At 38.2% G+C, this 18488-nt stretch overlaps 1 protein-coding gene across 6 annotated transcripts in view; it reads left to right on the top strand.

Annotated features, from left to right (window-relative positions):
- CDK6 (cyclin dependent kinase 6) overlaps window positions 1-18488 on the top strand; it is a 231775-nt gene that overhangs the window by 145647 nt on the left and 67640 nt on the right. The window lies entirely within an intron of this gene.

The raw sequence follows: 18488 nt of genomic DNA, 5'->3' as shown, positions 1-18488 counted from the left end.
AAGCCACTACCTGAATGTGAGCATATCTGAACTAATAAAAATAGTATAGTTAATACAGATATATAGCAAGATGTCCTCACCATCTACATCTGTAATAATATATAGTGGTAATTGACTCCCATAATGGTTATACCAAAGCCCTGAAGGGTTCTTAACTTTTACTTTCATTAATGCAAAACCAGGTTTTCATACATTTTGCTTGCTTAAAGCAAGATATACTAGCTCTTATTTTTCTTACTAAATTACATGCATACATATATTTCAAATTTTATTTTAGATTATTTGTGCTCAACCCCATACGTTGTCATAGAGTAGTGCTTTTCAACTCGTTTTCCAAGGATCACTAATTCTGTAGAATGTTAATAGATGTTATGTGAGGGGGAGAAAGTCATTCAGCTTTGTAAATGCTGAATTAAATATTTCTTTTTGAACAAAGCTGGAGGCATCATGCTACCCAACTTCAAACTATACTACAGGGCTACGGTAACCAAAACATCATGGCACTGGTACAAAAACAGACACATAGACCAATGGAACAGAATAGAGAGCCCAGAAATAAAACTGCACACCTACAACTGTCTGATTTTTAACAAACCTAACAAAAACAAACAATAAGGAAAGGATTCCCTATTCAATGAACAGTGCTGGGATAACTGGTTAGCCATATGCAGAAGATTGAAACTGGACCCCTTCCTTATATACAAAAATTATCTCAAGGTGAATTAAAGACTTAAATGTAAAACCCAAAACTATAAAAACCCACGAAGACAACCTAGGCAATACCTTTCAGGACATAGGCACAGGCAAATATTTCATGACAAAGATGCCAAAAGCAATTGCAACAGAAGCAAAAATGGACAAACGGAAGTTAACTAAAGAGCTTCTGCACAGCAAAAGAAACTATCATGTTTCTTTTGAGTAAACAGCCTACAGAATGGGAGAAAATTTTTGCAAACTGTGCATCCAACAAAAGTCTAATATGGAGCATCTATAAGAAACATACAAATTTACAAGGAAAAAAACGATTAAAAAGTGGGCAAATGACATGAACAGACACTTTTCAAAAGAAGACGTACATGCAGCCAACAATCACGAAAAAAAGTTCAACATCACTGATCATTAGAGAAATGCAAATCAAAACCACAAGAGATATTATCTCACACCATCAGATTGCTATTATTAAAAAGTCAAAAATAACAGATGCTGGTGAGGTTGTGGAGAAAAAGGAATGCTTATACATTGTTGGTGGGAGTGTAAATTAGTTCAGCCTTTGTAGAAGACAGTGTGGCAATTCCTCAAAGACCTAAAGACAGAAGTACCATTCAATCCAGCAATCCCATTACTGGGTATATACCCAAAGGAATATAAATCATTCTATTATAAAGACACATGCACGTGCATGTTCATTGCAGCACTATTCACAATAGCAAAGAATCATTTTCTTTATCATTCATGTATTTCTTTATGGGTATTTGGAATCAACCCAAATGACCATCAGTGATAGACTGGATAAAGAAAATGTGGTATGTATACACCATGGAATACTATGCAGCTATAAAATAAATGAGATCATGTCCTTTGCTGGGACATGGCTGGAGCTGGAGGCCATTACCCTTAGCAAACTAACACAGGAACAGAAAACCAAATACTGCATGTTCTCACTTACAAGTAGTAGCTAAATGATGAGAATATGTGGACGCATAGAAGGGAACAACATACACTGGGGCCTATTGGAGGGTGGAGGGTGCGAAGAAGGCGAGGATCAGGAAAAATAATGGATATTAAGCTTAACACCTGAGTGATGAAATAATCAGTACAACGAACCCCTGTGATGCACGTTTACCTGTAAAGCCTATGAGCCTTGTAAGGGCAAGAACCATACCCTAGAGTTCACTGGCACTGAGTGTTGGCCACCAAGTGGCACTCTGCAAATGTTTGTTGACTTAAAAAAAATAATTCCTACACTAATTCAGAGTTTCTAAACTACAAGGAAAAAATGGCAGCATGTGTACACTGATTATTGTCCTTCAGCCTCCCTCCCCCAAAATAGTTGCTGTGGTTCCCCATTTTTAAATTCTATGCGTGGGTGAATGGGAAGACTCACAACAAATGGAAATGTGACTGCATGACCTCTTTAGAGGGAATGTGGTTTGCCCCTTAACTAAGCTACAGGGCTATAAACTGACAAATATGGTTCTATGTTTAGTGTATAATGATGTTTCAGAATTATGTCCATAGAAGAAATCTAGTAAAAACTACTATCCAACAGCTTCTAAAATGTTTACATTATTAATGTTCAAACAAACATTTCAGAATACTAAGTTCAGTTCTTTTTCAATGCCTAAATTGTCTAAGAACTCTGTGTGTGTGTGTGTGTGTGTGTGTGTAATGTATATATAGTCTATACACCTCAAGAGGAGGACAAACAGATGCTTAAAGAGTTGGGAGTTTGCTAAGTCCGACATAGAAGGGACAAAGGTCAGAAAAAAAGCCTAATATTTTACAGTTGTCTTGAACTACTGAGTCACACAATAGTTTAAGACAATTTAAAATGTTAGTCACAAATGACAGATACTATTTATTCTGTCATTACCAAGAAAGTCCAGTTAGTGCTTTAATAAATCCAGATTATATTATCCTTTTAGAATACAAATTATTCAGTCAAAAGTATAGAAAGTACCACTACACACTAATTCGAATGGTTGGGAATATCAACTGTTGGCCAAGATGCGGAGAAACTGTAACTCTCATACATTTCTGGTAGGAGTGTAAAATGGTTCAACCACTTGGAAAACTGGTAGTATCTACTAAACGTTTGCCTACTCTCTGTATATACCCAAGAGAAATGCATGCCTGTATCCAACAAGAGACATGTACAAAAATGTTCAAAGCAGAATGTTTATTTTACTATATCCAAAAACTAGAAATAACCATCAACAGAAAAAATTGCTAAACAAACTCTGGCATAATGATGCAATGGAATAGTACACAGCAATGAAAGGGAGAAAACTATATACTGATAACTACAACAGCATGCACAGTTTTTACATATTATCTTGAGCAAAAGAAGCAAAACACATGATTCCTTTATATGAAATTCAAGAAGCAGCAACATTAATCTATGGTTATATAAATAGGGGTGCAGGAATGGTATTGCTAGGAAAAATACAAGAGGACCTTCTGTGGTGATGGTGATGTAAGTATTCAATATGTTGGTCTGAGTGGTGTTTATATAGGTGTGTACATGTGTAAAGATACATCGAACATGTTAAGATTTGTGTACACCTCAGTATAAATAGATAAATAAATGCCTTAGGCAATTATACATGTATATGAGCCAATGCCAACAGAGGCCAAAATTATTCCTTACAAGACATCTTTTTTAAGCTATTATGTATAAATTTTATTCTATTGCCGTAGTTATTAATCTAGAACACTTTTCATACCTTCAGAATCACACAAACACATGAATTTTTTCCTCCTTGTTTTGATTTGCTGCTTTGGGCAGAGTTCATTTTTTGGAGTTTGGGGGCAAATTTGGAAGAACTTCTTTATCAGAAAAGATACTTTTCTTGGTCATACATTTAACAAATAGTCATTGAATGCTTGCCGTGTGTCAGATATTGCACTAAGCATTGGGGATCCAAAGATTAGCTAGTAAACCCCAGTCCCTGCCACTGTAGCATTCAATTTTGTGGGGGTAACAGAGATGGAAGCAGGTTCTTCTGGTCACACCAGATGTCAGCAAGGGCTGTAAGAGAGGTGTACTGCAGGAGTGTGGAGTAGGAATCTGCTTCCTCTCTCAGAATATTCTGGAAGGCTTTCACAGAGGGTATCACGAGGCCCTGCTTCTATTTTTGCCACATGTCAGAGTTCTCTTTTAAGTATCTACAATAGTGATTTAAAAGTACTTTTCTTCACAATCTATACTTCCAACAAAGGACTAATATCCAGAATCTACAAGGAACTCAAACAAAATCAGCAAGAAAAAAAACACAAACATTCCTTTGAAAAAGTGGGCTAAGGACATGAATAGACAATTCTCCAAAGAAGATATATAAATGGCCAACAAATATATGAAAAAATGTCCAACATCACTAATTATCAGGGAAATGCAAATCAAAACCACAATGCAATACTGCCTTACTCCTGCAAGAATGGCCATAATGAAAAAAAATGGATGTTGGCACAGGTGTGGTGAAAAGGGAACACTTTTACACTGTTGGTGGGAATGTAAACTAGTACATCACTATAGAAAACAGTGTGGAGATTCCTTAAAGAACTAAAAGTAGATCTATCATTGGATCTAGCAATCCCATTCCTGGGTATCTACCCAAAGGAAAATAAGTTGTACGAAAAAAATACTTGCACATGCATGTTATAGCAGCACAGTTCACAATTGCAAAAATATGGAACCAGCCCAGATGCCCATCAGTCAACAAGTGGATAAAGAAAATGTGGTATATATAGATTTCATTATATATATGATGAAATACTACTCAGCCATAAAAAGAGCAAAATAATGGCATTTGCAGCAACCTGGATGGAATTGGAGACCATTATTCTAAGTGAAGTAACTCAGGAATGTTAAACCAAACATGGTATGTTCTCACTCATAAGCGATGAGGATGCAAAGGCATAAGAATGATACAGTGGACTTTGGGGACTCAGGGAAGGGGCGGGAGGAGGGTGAGAGATAAAAGACTACACATTGGGTACAGTGTACACTACTCAAGTGATGGGTGCACCAAAATCAGAAATCACCGCTAAAGAACTTACTCATGTACAAAAATAAATAAATACATAAATGAGAAAAAAGTACTTTCAGTTACTAAAAGATAGTTAAAATATGTAATACATGTTTTTCTTAGATATCACTGTGATCACTTCTGTGATTCCAACAAATTTAGTTTAAAGATCTCAGTTGGCTTTATTGCAATTCTAGAAATGGACAACACCACATTCTGTAAAATAGAGTAAGTGTTCCAGTTAGTCAAACAAAGGAGAGTGGCTTTATAGACAGAAAAGGGGCAGAAGAAAGCAGAAACAAAAGAACAGAAAGCAGCTTGGTCATTTCAAAGTTACGTCCATGTAAGGGACAGGGAGACAGAACAATAGATAACTGCTTAACATCAGGTTACTTCAAGTTACGCTATTGTAAAGATTAAAACAGAGGGAACTTCATTGTCATGCTGATTTAAGATAGAAACTGGCCTGTTTGGGAAATTAGGCTGTCTTTCTCTTTTGACTTCTCTGTCTCTCCTGATTTACCCAGTTTTGGTTTGGTGAGCATAAGTGACTCCATTTTAACTTTTAGTCCAGTCTGTTGGGGCCTAGTGCAGGAGTTTAGTGCAAAATAATGGTATGCTATAATTTTTGTGGAATATTTCTTAGGCCATTTTGAAAGCCCTAACAGTTTCCAGGATAAAAGAAGCTACCTGCCACAGGTTTCTAGAAAGCAGTAACATTCTTTGAAATGTTTATAAATGGAAATGTAGCGTTTCTTTGAATTAGTTCTGAGTTAGAAGCCAAGTTTTACTCAAACTCAGAGGGTTACTTTTCCTTTCAAGTAGTGTTTGCATGCAGCAACCACACTGCCCCCAACACGCATGCAGCATGAGTGCCTGAGTCTAGGTGAGAAGCCTTCCGCTGGTTTTTATGTTCACACATGTATCTCTCCTGACAGCGGATATACCTAGAAATACTCTGTAAGTCCTTGGTATTAGTGTGGTTCTTCCTAGAAACTGAGACAATTTTAAGAAAAGCATTGTGGCTCATTAAGAGCAAATGAATGTATATATTCTGTAATTATTTAATCAACAGAACTATATTCCCTTTCAATGATCCTTTCTTTCATCTCTGCTCATAGAAGAGATATGAAATGAATTTTAGATTTTGAAGACATTTAAAATTCAGTAAGTACAGCAAAACTGTGTTATAAAAGAAAGAGGAAATTAAATAAAGGGCTAGGACACATATTACATATTAGACCTTTTTTTTAGCAACTTTGAAATCAGATGGTAAAATCTAGATAATGTCGTCGAGTCCATACAATTGCACTGTGTTCAAAACCAAAGAATTCGTATGTCAAGTAATATGATTTTTTTTAATGTTGCTTAGTGACTGTGTTAGAAAATGGTGGGTGATAGTATTTAGGTTACCTAAATTGTGTATTTTCCTTCTCTCCTATTTCCACAGCTCTAGTCTTCTGTGCATTTTGTTTTTTTGTAAACAAGAAGGCACCCTTTTTACACTACATCTGCATAAATGGGTGAGGGGTGATTTTGAGGAAGAGCCTGACATGGGCAGCTGGTGAGATGGTGATCTCATTTGCAGAGATAGAATACAAAAGGAGAAAATGTTAGGGAGGAAGGGTGATGCTTGGTCTTCAGGGAAGGGATCTAGGGAACAGCATAGACATGCCTGTGCACACAGTGCCCGACTTCTGGCTCCTGTGCAGAACATTGTGGGTAGGCAAACCTTCCCTACCCTCCATCCAGGACCCAGTCATTTGCACATCCATGACCCTGATCCCTCAACTGGCAGCCATCTTGGTGAAATCCCTTGGGGTCCCATTATCTTAGAAAAACAACTTCTTTTGTTTTTGTCAGCTTTTCTGGTAAACTGCATTACTATGGGAATGTTGACTATTCTGGAAATACAAACTTTTTTATTGTAATTAGGCTTAAGACCAAAAAAGAAAAGACCTGAGGTCATATAGACTCCACAGTGAGGAGAATGAACCTGAGTTCAATAAGACCTGCTTCAGATTCTGGTTCTGCCATTGGCTCTTCTGTGATTCTCAGCTTCCTTATCTGTAAAAATAGAGTCGTTGATACTCGCCTCACACCGTTAAACTGAAGATTATATAAGACAACAGATAAAGTTAATTCAGTGCAGTACATTACATCTTCTGTGCTTTACAAATGTTTCCTTTCTCTCCTTCCGTAGCCCCCTACTTATTTACACTCAAAATAAAAATGAAAAGTTTTAGAGAAGAGAAAACATTACAAGGCCCCACAGTAATCCATTCTGATATTTAACAGTTCTTATTGTCAGAAAATACTTCCTTCTGTCTAACACAAATTCCTAATGCTGCAATCTAAGTCCTTCTCTCAGATGTGTCCTCCTTTTCTGTTTGCAGTTTTAATCTTGCTAAATGAACAGCATGAAACACCCTAATCTTCAGAAGCATATTTTCTTTATGTCTTTCCTTTAATAGCTTAAAGCACAAAATATAGTGGGGACCCCCCCACACACTCACAGTCCTCTGTAGACTATAAATTCATTTCTGGTAGCCTGGATTACTGGGAAATGTTGTGGCTGGTTTTATTTTCCTGCATGCATCTCGATGACCCATTTTAGATGGGGGTGTTCGAGGAGGAGAGCGTACTGCAGAATGAGCTGAATGAGCTATGCCTTCATGACTGCTTCCACCTGACAATCTGCAAATCCTCCCCATTTAAGGAAGGCAGTGCTCATGGAATTTTAAAATGTTGAAGAATGTGTGTGCCTGAACTTGGATTTTAAAACTATGCTTCCATTTCCCTCATCACTTGCACTAACCATATAACCTGCTAGTACTCATTTAGTAGGTTTGCTTGCAACCTGTGTCAAAAGGAGCATAGTAACCAATGGGAAAGAAGGCATGGACCTTAGAGGCATTTGACTGTTTCCATAGCAAGGAAAAACCCAATTTTTAAATTCTTTTACAAATCTGAGTAATTATGTGGCCTCTCAAAGCAAATAGATTTCCTTAAGAGTTAAAACAACTTCTAAGAGGAAACAATGAGCCCTGCAGCCTGCCATATCCTGTGTTCAGAATAATTTTCATTTCTACTTATCTGTGAAGGTTGAAGGAATGGCTGCAAATATTTGCTTGGTTTCTATGGTGAAAGCAGAGGGAGATCAAATGTATGATTGTTTAGTGTCAAAATCAAAACTATACTATACTGTACTTCTACAAAGAGAATGAGTTTGTTACTTGAAACATAATAGACGTTTAATAAGTGGTAACTATTTTAAGTTTCACGAGTTCAAGAGGAAATTTAAACAGTGCAGCCTGAAGGAAAACATAGGCCCTTCAGGCATTTTAAAACTTCGTTTTACAAAAATAAAATGGTCCTTGCACTTTATTAAAAAGTCATCTGTTGACTAAAGATCATGTTGGTGGACTCTCAGAATGCCTGGTGTGGACATGGGGACACAACTATGGCCTATAAAATTTATACTATAATAGAAACACTCTGTCCTGCCCTGTGTTATCCCTCCTTATCCTGTAACTCTCCATTCTGCTGTCTTCTGGCTACCCATACATTTGTTGGAACATATGTTTATTTTATGCTTGCTTTATACAACACTCTGCGAGGGACTGGGAATAAAAGTCCACTTAGAAATACTCTCTACCCTCAAAGGGCTGGCTTTGGGCCTAGTAGACCGTGAGGATACAATGATTGAGATGCAATGTAAGTGCTGCAATCATTTATGCTTGCGGAGGACTAGGCAGGGCAAGGTTCACAGGAATTAAGAATGGGGTTGTGAAGAGGGCATTCCAGAGAAGGGCCCATGGGAAGACCACATGAGGCATGACATAGCACACGTGTTTAAAGAACCTCACGGTTTCTGACAAGTTAAAGAAAGCCTTCATCTGAAAGGGGAGCAGACAATGAAGGCAGAGAGTGGGTGGGAACCAGATTATGAGAGCATTGGAGGTAAACTAGAGTTGAGCTTGACCCTGAAATCTCCAGAGAATGGATGAAGGATTTTAAGCAGGAGAGTGGTGAGCACAGCTTCAGATGCAGTAAAGAAGACAGAGTGGCAGGGGGCATGTTGGCAGGAAAAGACCACAGAGGAAGCTATTTGGACCATCCAGGAGAGGACATGCTCTCGATGGAATTGTTGGGATCTGATGGTGGCTTCATTGAAAGTCAAGAGAAGTAGGGAAAGTGGGTAGGTAGCGATTTTGCTTACAGAGAGAAGAAATATAGGAAAAGCAAGTTTCAGAGGAAAGACAATGCATGCATTTTGAATTTGAGATACTGGTAGCAGCACTAAGTAGTGATGTCCAGGAGACAGTTGGATTTGTGGGTCAGAGACTGCAGAGTTCTGAATACAGCATGGATTGGAGCGGGGGTGGGGACAGGCACATGGAGTGCTCCGCAAGGATTGTGCTTCATGTAAGAAAAGTGACTGCCTGAGGATGTCGCCTTAGATTAAGCAATAATTTGAAAGAGACAAAGGCAGGAGGAACACTAGGACAGGACCGTAGCATTCTGCACTTAAATTGCTACACAGACACCACCCCTCCCTCCAACCCAGTTGTACTTCGGCCAACTCATTTAACTCATTGCTTTCCTAATTTGTGACCACACTGTCCAGGACTAACATGGTACCTCACAGAGTAGACATTCACATGATGAATTGACTGGAAGCTTACTTTGACCTAAAGGCTTGCTGTCTAGGCCTTTTGTAGGTAGATCTGCTTAGACATAGATAAAATGGGGGAGAGGTGTACGACTCAGTAAGAAATGGCAAGTGCCACTGATATCACAAAAGGTCAGAAACCTGGATCCCTGAATTCTACCTTTGCTGGTCCTTCAGTGAGTCATTTTCATCCCTCCCCTGACACAAGTACACAGCCCCCCTGTTTACTGAGTGGCTCTCTTCCCCCAAGATGCCTTTCCTCTCTACTTGGAGGGAACACCCATTCAGCTCATTTTCCCTGTGCCTTTCATTGCCCTGTGAGTCTTCTTACACAATCTCTGAAGCTAATCAGGTTCAGCTCTTCCCTCCACAGGATCATTTCCTCTGTTAAAGATACATGATTACTCAAAGATATTAAGTTATTATGGGACAGTATTGTCCTCATATTCTCCAGTCTAGGGGATTGCCTCTATCCATCTTCAGCACTGCCACTGGGAGTTTCCTGTGGTTCATTCATGTATCTAGCTATCAGATAATTACTGAGCACCTTCCATGCATGACACTGTAAATGCATTGTGGCCAAGAAATGGAAAAGCTATAATGCAAGATAGAAAGGGTCAAGTACTATTGAAGTGCAGTGGAAGCTCAGAGAAGAGCCATTACTTCCAGCTGGGAGATCAGGAAAGGCTTTGTGGATGAAGCAATATGTGAGTGAGGCTTGAAAGATGGGTAGGATCTGGACCTGCAGAGACTCAGAGAAAGAGAATCCCAGAGAGAGAATCAGAGAACCACACCAGCAATAGCAGGTGATGGGACATCCACATATCTAAAGGGAGCCAGTGGCCCCATGTGAGCCAAGGCAGCTCTAGATGTGAGGAAATACAGCCCTTCTGCTGGTAATGGATGCATCAGAGCAGAGGTGAGGACAAAGTTATTGGCACAGCGCTCCATGCTGTGAGACTCTCATCTTTGTATTGACCTCAGACATTTTTTTGCCATATGTCAAAACATCTCCTTCTAGCCCTTAGATTACAAATGGGTGAATTTGAGATGACTCCATTATTATTTTATGGGTATGTAATGCTTTTTTTTTTTTTTTTTTTTTTTCTGAGATGGAGTTTCACTCTTGTTGGCCCAGGCTGGAGCGCAATGGTGTGATCTCGGCTCACCGCAACCTCCACCTCCTGAGTTCCAGCGATTCTCCTGCCTCAGCCTCCTGAATAGCTGGGATTACAGGCATGCACCACCATGCCCGACTAATTTTGTATTTTTAGTAGAGACGGGGTTTCACCATGTTGGTCAGGCTGGTCTCAAACTCCCAACCTCAGGTCATCCGCCCTCCTCAGCCTCCCAAAGTGTGCTGGGATTACAGGTGTGAGCCACCACACCTGGCCAGTATTGAATTCTTAATAGTTTCCATAACCAGTTAAGGTGTTATAATGAGAAGACTGTGCTTGGCAGAATTAGAATTCCAATTCTTTATAATATTCTTCATTTAAATATGTAATTTTGAAGAACTAAATTATGGCCAGGCACGATGGCTCACACCTGTAATCCCAGCACTTTAGGAGGCCAAGGAAGGCGGATCACTTGAGGTCAGGAGTTCGAGACCAGTCTGGGCAACATGGCGAAACTCTGTCTCTAAAAATACAAAAAATTAGCCGGGCATGGTGGTGCACGCCTGTAATCCCAACTACTGGGGAAGCTGAGGCAGGAGAATCACTTGAACCCGGGAGACCGAGGTTGCAGTGAGCTGAGATCACACCACTGCACTCCAGCCTGGGCTATAGAGTGACACTCTGTCTCGAAAAAAAAAAGAAGTAAATTTTGCACCTCTGTGAAAAGTCAGTGAAATTATCACTAGTTTTGATTTTCACTTCACAAAACCATACTAGTTTTCTATAGGGAGAAAAACATATGTATTAGAAAGTTTTATATTGCTCTGATGCAAATAAACAGATTAGAGCACAGTTTAGAAAACCTTCACTTTGACAAAATAAAGATTCTGAAGTATTTCAAAGATTATATTTATATTCCTGATAAACCGTTATCTATGTTAGCATTTGAGACATGTTGTTGAAGTGGGCCCGAGAAGGAGAATATCACCACACTGGAACACTCCATAAGTAATTACTAAACCAAAGGACAGCAAAGATATTTAACGATAACGTTGTTGGGTCCATAAAGTATATATGTTTTTTTTAAATCTTCATTGCCATTGCCATATCATTTAGGGAGTCTTAAAATGTTAACAGAGGACACCTTATAGATTACCCAGTCCAAACATCTTCTTTAACAGATGAGAAAACTGAAACTTGGAGAAGAAGTTGCCACCCATGCTAGTTTCTCCATCTATAAACAGGATTTATCAGCCAGGGTCCCAACAGGAAATAGATGGCACACTCAAACTCAAGTAGTTCAAGGATTTCTTGACACGGGCATGATTTGCAGAGATGTGGGTTTAGGGGAACTCGGGGGATGGTGCTGTGACCTGAGTCTTACTCGCAGTCAGTTCATTACCATTCCCAGGCCCTAGAAGAAGAGGGGAAGCAGTTACTGGAATCCAGGAGGAAGAAAGCAAGTAGAGCAGGCTTCCTGAGATGGACATTGACTTTGTGGTGGCAACACAGTCAGTTCTAGACAGCTTTGCTGGGAGGAAAATCAAAGAGATGAGGATCCTGACCTCATGCTTCTCCTTCTCTCTGAATTCCTGCCGAGACTTCCCATTGGCCAAAGCCAGTAAGAAACTGGAGGCATATGGCAGATATAGGTCCATTTCTAGGGCAGAGACTATCTGGGGCAACAAAAAGAAGACATCCAGCACAGTGTTCATACCATGCTTTTCTGCCACTGTGGCCATATAATGAGGATGAATCAGATAACATCTAATTTTTTCAAGACCTTGGTGCAAGGGTACATGATAAAAGATTGTTAAATATAACATCAAGTGAGAGCGGTTTACTCTGAAATGTATTTTAAGTCAGAGTTGGCCTTGGCTGTACATTTTCTTATACTATTATTGAACAGGTTCAAAAAAATGTGAATAGAGATCAAAGCAGTTTAAACAGATACATCCACTTGTGTAAATATCCTTGAACTCCCCCCTGCCTTCCGCTCCCCCTCCTGTTGCCACATCCATTCAGCACCTCTAGAGGCTGTTAATACATGTAATGATTGTAATAAACATGGTATTTGCTTTGGTTCCAGCTGGCTCCAATCACCAAACTCTGTCCATAATTCCTATTGTCTTTGCTTACTAGACAACTGCATTGTTACCATTAGTAGCGACTTTTGTTATGGATTTCTAAATGTTGATCTTTATATATTGCACTCATTGTTTTCCTCAACATGTTTTAAAATTTAAATTTACCATTATATTTTCTTTTTAAGGATATTTAGAATTATTAAACAGAACTTCTGGTAGAATTGATTATATTGTTGAGAACTTTCATGCGCTAAAACCTTGAAACAATTTTATTGATATTATTCATTCTTTATAAAGCTTTCAAATAAAAATAAGCTTCTGCTCATGCATGACTTAAACTGGTTTTAAGTTCAGCAGTCTTCCATCAGAAGTTTTTAGAGGCACAGAAGTGTAATAATGTCTAAGCAAAGGGAATTTATATTTTACTGTCAGGAAAATTTGTTGCAATTTGTTCTCAAAAACTTGGATCCAGATTTAGTTGCAGTAGATATTTTAAATCCTATGAAATTACAGAAGTTGTCATAATTTGAGATAATTAAAATTACAGTGACTTAATGTAGGGACTGAAAGACTGTGTTTCAGAAATTATAGAACAGCCAAGTAAATTAACAAATTAAAACTGGGGATGCTCTCTTGATATATAGAATAATATTACATAAACCAGGAAACAACTATTAGAAAATGCTATTCTTTTATATCTATTGCAAAATATAGTAGTTTGTTTTCCTTTTTTTTGAGACAGTCTTGCTTTTCACCCAGACTAAAGGGATACAATCTCACTGCAACCTCCACCTCCCAGGTTCAAGCAATTCTCCTGCCTCAGCCTCCCTATTAGCAGGGATTACAGGCGTGCGCCACCACACCTGGCTAATTTTTTTTTATTTTTAGTAAAGACGGTTTCGCCATGCTGGTCTTGAACTCCTGACCTCAAGTGATCCGCCTGCCTCAGCCTCCCAAAGTGCTGGGATTACAGGCATGAGCCACCACGCCTGGCCCAGTAGTTTGTTATTTTTAAATGTAGGCCCAGGTCATTGATGGGGTTATTTTATTAGAGAATTAACTAGAAATGTAAGTCTTGAACAATTTATACTTTCTTTTGGAATTGAATTCCTCAAAGATTGAACCAAAAATGATGTCTCTTTAGACAGATGTTGATGGTTTAAAATAGAGTATAAGCATAAAGTTAGTCTAATTTCACTCTCACTTGGTTACAATGATTTACACAGACTAGAGCAAAATCTTAAGGATAAAAACGAGATATTTAAATTTTAGCTTTCATTAAAGTTATTAAATGTGAAGTGATGAGTAGATGTCATATCATATAGAGAACTGGAAAGTAATGGAAACGCTTTTCTTTTTTTTTTTTTTTTTTTTCTTTGAGACGGAGTCTCTCTGTTGCCCAGGCTGGAGTGCAGTGGCGCGATCTCGGCTCACTGCAAGCTCCGCCTCCCGGGTTCACGCCATTCTCCTTCCTCAGGCTCCCCAGTAGCTGGGACTACAAGCGCCCACCAGAGTTGTAAATTTTGCAACTCTGTGAAAAGTCAGTGAAATTATCACTAGTTTTGATTTTCACTTCACAAAACCATACTACTTTTCTATAGGGAGAAAAACGTATGTATTAGAAAGTTTTGTATTGCTCTGATGCAAATAAACAGATTAGAGCACAGTTTAGAAAACCTTCACTTTGACAAAATAAAGATTCTGAAGTATTTCAAAGATTATATTTATATTCCTTATAAACCATTATCTATGTTTGCATTTGAGATACTGGGGGAAGGAAAACAGAAACTCAACTCTCTTTTAGAGTTTGACAAATGAAGTACAGAAAAATATAAGTAAGGATTTATATAAGACAAACCCTTATCAATAAAGAACTTTACAAAGACAGTACTTCCATTACACTCCCAGAACAAAAACCAAGTATATACATCATTTTAAAGAAACAACAATAAATCCTACCAAGTAGAAATTGTACAGATCATAGTCTCTGGTTGTAATTCAATAAAAGTAGAAATTCAACCATTCAAAGATAGCCATAAATAACCTGACCATATGGACATCTTAAAACACTTTTCTAAATTAAAGATAAATTACATAGTATTTAAAGATGAGCAAAAATGAGAAAAGTTTATCTACAAATATGTAGTTAGCATTTTATTATTAATTAAAATGGAAAAGAAATGAGCTAAATTTTAACTCAAAAAAAACTCAACAACAACAAATTAGGAGGAGAAAATTTTAAAAGATAAAAATAGAAATCAACAAATTATAAAATAAAACAATAATCCTCCCAAAATGGAAATAAAATTATGTCAGTTTTTTTATATAAATAATATGGCTAAACTTCTGACAAACCTGACAGATATAAAGAGAAAACAAAAATTTACAATGTTAAGAAAAAGAAAATCAGGATAACCAAGGAAACAGATGAAATTAAAATGATTATAAGAAATACTACTTTCAAATTTAAGTCAATACATTTTTAAATCTAGATTAAGGATGTTTGTAGGAAAATCCTTTATCATTACGAAAATTGGCTTCTAAAGAGGTTGAAAGCTGAGCAGACTAATTACCAAGAAGAAATTCAAAAGACCGTTAAGACACACTGCTAACAAAGATCCAGACAGCTCTATGAGTGAGATTGTTTGACCCTCAAGAAACTGATTATTCTTCTGTTGTTTGTACTATTCCAGAATATAATAAAGATTGGAAGCTTGAATATCCCTGATAAGAAAACATGAAAAATTAACACAAAAAAGAAAACTACAGATCAGCCTCATTTATGAATATAAGTCAATATCCTAAATAGATACTAGCAAATAGAATTTCAGAGTGTCTTAAAAGAATAATACACAATCAGAAATGATTTATTCCAAGAAGGCAAGGATGCTACAATATTGGGAAATCTGTTAATGTAACTAATACGTCATTAATAAAACAAAGGCAAATGATTATATGGTCATTATTAATAGACATTTTAAAAAGCATTTGATAAAAATTCATTCTACATTTTGAGTGGTAACTAAATTTTAAAAGGAATAGAGGGAATTTCCCTAACATATCTATATTGTTATTATGACTTTGACTGTCTATACATTTATTTATCATAATAGGTATAACTGACTAAAGTATTGAAAATGAAGATAGTCAGCCTTACTAAAGTTTTTTAGGATGGGTAATCAATCAGAAACCAGTTTCTTGCTGAGCACAGTGGCTCACACCTGTAATCCCAGCATTATGGGAGGCTGAGGTGGGCAGATCACCCGAGGCCAGGAGTTCATGACCAGCCTGGCCAACATGGTGAAACCCTATCTCTACAAAAAATACAAAAATATTAGCCAGGTGTGGTGGCATGTGCCTGTAGTCCCAGCTACCTGGGAGTCTGAGACACGAGACTCGCTTCAGCCTGGAAGGTGGACATTGCAGTGAGCCAAGATCGCACCATTGCATTCCAGTCTGGGCAACAGAGCAAGACCCTGTCTAAAAAGAAAAAAGAAAGAAATAATATTTTCCTTAGAACAGCTTAAAATAAGGCTGTATTCAGGTTAAACTTTTCTTTTTATGTTGCTAGACTTTATTTTGAATTGAGGTAGAAAGATAAGTGTGTGCCTTCATGATATCTGTGTATTTCTGTCAACCACTCAAGTGGAACCTTACAGACAGTTTGCACCTGCAGTTTTGTTTACAGTGTGTCAGGGAAGCAAAGAAGTGTTCCTCCAGCTAGAAATATTAATAAAGCAGAAACAAGTAATGTAACTAAAACTAGACCCCAGTATTGGACGCTCTTCTTAGCAAAAACAATACCTTCCCTTTTGGAAATGACTGGTCATTGAATTTTGCCCAGTTATCTTTCTAGGAATGATTGCCTTAAAAGGATTAATTTGATAGGTGTATAAGCCCTTATTGTTGTGTTTACAGTACTGTGATAGGCATTTACAGATATAAACATAGATTAAGGCAGGGCCATGTCCTCAGGAACAAACCATATTATGAGCTATGTTACAAGGTATGATTTTCAGATAGCAGCTGGTGCTGCATCAGGGTGGTGCTGGCATCTAGGCTAGGCCTTGTAGAATAAGTGAAATTTACATATGTGGAGAGGAGAAAGAAGAGTTGCCCAGGCTAGGAAAATGATATAAACAAAAGCATGGAGACAAGAGCGATGGGATATGCTTGCATAATCTAGTGGTGTTCAAACATAGCCAAGGGTGAGGATTAGTTGAAGAACTCAAAAAAAAAAAAAAAGAAGGGGGAGGCGCAGTGGCTCATGCCTGTAATCTTATCACTTTGGGAGGCTGAGGCAGGCAGATTGCCTGAGCTCAGGAGTTCGAGACCAGCCTGAGCAACATGGTGAAACCCCGTCTCTACTAAAATACAAAAAAAAATAGCCGGGTGTGGTGGCGTGCGCCTGTAGTCCCAGCTACTCAGGAGGCTGAGGCAGGAGAATTGCTTGAACCCGGGAGGCGGAGGTTGCAGTGAGCTGAGATCATGCCACTGCACTCCAGCCTGGGCAACAGAGCAAGACTCCATCTCAAAAAGAAAAAAAAAAAAAAGGAAGGAACAAAAGAGGAAAACTCCAACCCAAAAAGTTCAGCCCACAGAAAGTCTAATTCAGTGGCACAAGATAAGACCTGTACACCTAAGTTTTTCTAAAACCCCATGGGGATTTTGATGAACAGGCAGGGTTAAAAACCAGTGGTGCAGTATAGATGTGACTAGGATATAAAGGCTATGGAAGTTCTATGGGAGGTGATGCATTGATGGAAAGTACTCTGGGAGGTGATGCATTGATAGAAAGATATGTTGGGGCCAAATGGTAACTTGAGTAACATTGTTTCAGTATTGTCAGTTTTGTGTTTTGTTTTTTATTTCTGTTATATCACAACCATCCCTCCATTAGATATCAACCAGTATTACTTAAACAAAACTTGACCCATGTGTGAATTCAAAGCAAAATATGTTAGATGAGATATAGAGGGGGAACCTGTCAAGAATCTTTTTCCAATTTGATGTTGCCATATAATCATCTAAAGACTTAAAACGGTCATTTTATTATCAGTCGTAATCTTGTCAGTTGACCGGACTCAGCTGGCAGTTCTGCTCTGTGTGACATTGTCTGGGACTGCAGTTATATGGGAGGTCAGTTGGCTTGAATGTCCAAGATGGCTCATTCGCAGGCTTTCAGCTGAGAGCTCAACTGGGGCTGTCAACCAGGGCATCTTCATGGGCTTCTCACAGCATGACAGCTGGGTTCCAAGAGGTAGCATCTCAAGAGAAAAGGCCTAGGCTCAGGCTTCTTATGACCTAACGTTGGTAGTCTCAGACATTACGTCTACCATATTCTGTAGGTCAAGTAAGTCACTAAGGCCAACTCAGATTCAATGGAAGATGAATGAAATCCATCCCTTGATACGAGCAACAGTGTGTGCAAATAAGGAGAGAAGGAAATTGATGGCAGCCGCCATTTATTGAGACTTGCTACTGCAATCTTAGCACACCAAGTAATATAGCATCAAAATGTATAAAGCAGAATTTTAGAAAATTTAGATAGACATCCATAATAATACAACTAGACAAAACAATAAGGATAAAAGGGATCTGAATAATATAAAATTCTGACATAATAGATTTATATTCTGAATTCCTTATCTGACAATAAAGAATGCACCTCCCAGGTATCCATAGACTATCTGCCCCTTCCCCCACAAAAGGAATCACTTGAACCCCCCCTATGTACTCAAATCTGCAGCCTTAACATGATATGCTTTCTTCAGCCCTCAACCTGGCAGGAAAAATTGTTGTGTTTGTTTCATCTCTTACTATACGCTGCTCTGTATTAAATGAGTTTCTTGTCTTTTTG

The sequence above is a fragment of the Pan troglodytes genome, chromosome 6 (assembly GCF_028858775.2).
Source record: "Pan troglodytes isolate AG18354 chromosome 6, NHGRI_mPanTro3-v2.0_pri, whole genome shotgun sequence".
In the NCBI taxonomy this organism is placed as follows: domain Eukaryota; kingdom Metazoa; phylum Chordata; class Mammalia; order Primates; family Hominidae; genus Pan; species Pan troglodytes.
This window is presented reverse-complemented; position numbering and strand designations above follow the sequence as displayed.